Genomic DNA, 1,947 nt, shown 5'->3' with positions numbered 1-1,947 from the left:
CCGCCGTTCGAGAAATGTGATGGACGGGAGAAGGACTTAGATGAGTAGGTCTATATGGCACCTACTACAGTGACCATATAAAGGAGCGAAAGTACCCTGTGAGATTCGTGATAGGAGAGAGACCCCGTCATCGAGYCCTGAATTTCACCCCKGTGTATGAACGCTTTGTCTGAAACCTAATTTGGTATCGAACGGCTCGGAGARGTCTTTCCTGATCCTGTCGAAGCTTTTGGTATTGCCCAACGTCAGTTTAYACAGCCGCATTCGTTTTGCGAAGATACCAAATTCAAACATAGCGGCATAAAGGCAGGTCTTTACTTGCTGTCTCAGAAGCAGCTTTGAAAACAACGAATGGGTGGTATGTATCGCTCCTTTGGCGCATGGTGAAAATTTGTCGTTGGGATTTTTCAGTTTGTTGAAGGTGGCTTCTGTCTTTCACACACTACGCTCGATAAGACCTTATGTGCGATATTAAGAAGATTTATCTCACGCCAATTGACTCGAACTTYTTGGTGTTCAGGCAATCGAACCTCTACTCCTTCGCCATCGATTGGTTAATTGGATTCACCATCTCCTGGTGTTATGTTTTCACTGCTATTTAGCAGACTGGAGCAGTCAGTGACTACATCACCACTGGGAGTTTCACAAGAGTATGCTCCGGTCTTGAAACCTTCGTTAGTCGCCGTAACTTTTCGCAGAATTTTCGAGAATTGCTCCTGTCGGCCAGTTTGTCGAGTTTGTTAGAAAATGCATCTGGCTTCCCTCTTAAACTTTCGGTATCTATCCCATCCCGCGCGTCTGATTAATTGACTAAAATATAACTTTTAGAATTTTAGACCATCATTTGAGCTAAACTGAAGCTGTATTTTCGTGGCCTCGTCACGATTAAAACTAATGTCTAGTGAGAAAACAAATAATAAGGGATTATAAGAAATGAAATTATTATCAAGTTCTTGTCGCACAAGTATAGTATGTGCATGAATCTATGGCCTATAGGGAAGCATACAAAATTGAGTAAAAACTGACGATGCTAATGCAGCAATTTATTCCCAAACAACCACAGCAAAAATGCAGCATTTTGAAATTTACAAATCCAGCAATGAAGCCGGAAAACCTTCATCTTCCAGCACTAAAGCTGACAGAAAAAATCTAAATACGCCGATACGCTTAAAATAAGTTAATTTATGTGCTTTTGTAAACCTCACCAAATATATTATATATAGTACTTGTGTTTTTATTTGCATAATTTTGGCATTTTTACATATTTGTACGTCGTTGTGTATGTTTTGGTTATCTAGCAGTTAATTAAAATTTAATACGCGTCTATCCGTTTTCACAATTAAGTGATTTTACATTTTTAATTGGTTTCACAAAATTAGTCGCATGTGTTAATTACATTTATATGCTAATATACATATATAGCACTCATATATATATACATATATATTTGGCATAATACAAAAATAAAAGAATATCTATAATACAAAGAAAACAAGTAAGGAAGGGCTAAGTTCGGGTGTCACCGAACATTTTATACTCTCGCATCAAATATCGTATTTGTGTAAAGTTTTATTCCGCTATCATCATTGGTTCCTAATGGATATATTATACAGACAAGGCATCAGATGGAATTCAAAATAGCGTTATATTCGAAGAAGGCGTGGTTGTGAACCGATTTCACCCATATTTGGTACATGGGTGTTAAGAAAATATTATATACCRAATTTCATTGAAATCGGTTGAGTATTTCCTGAGATATGGTTTTTGGTCCATAAGTGGGCGACGCCACGCGCATTTTCAATTTATAAAAAAAAAGCTTGGGTGTAGCTTCCCTCTGCCATTTCTTCCGTAAAATTTAGTATTTCTGACGTTTTTTGTTAGTCGGTTAACGCACTTTTAGTGATTTTCAACATAACCTTTGTATGGGAGGGGGGCGTGTTTATTATC

The sequence above is a fragment of the Bactrocera latifrons genome, unplaced genomic scaffold, assembly GCF_001853355.1.
Source record: "Bactrocera latifrons isolate USDA-ARS-PBARC rearing strain unplaced genomic scaffold, ASM185335v1 scaffold_108, whole genome shotgun sequence".
In the NCBI taxonomy this organism is placed as follows: Eukaryota; Metazoa; Arthropoda; class Insecta; order Diptera; family Tephritidae; genus Bactrocera; species Bactrocera latifrons.
This window is presented reverse-complemented; position numbering follows the sequence as displayed.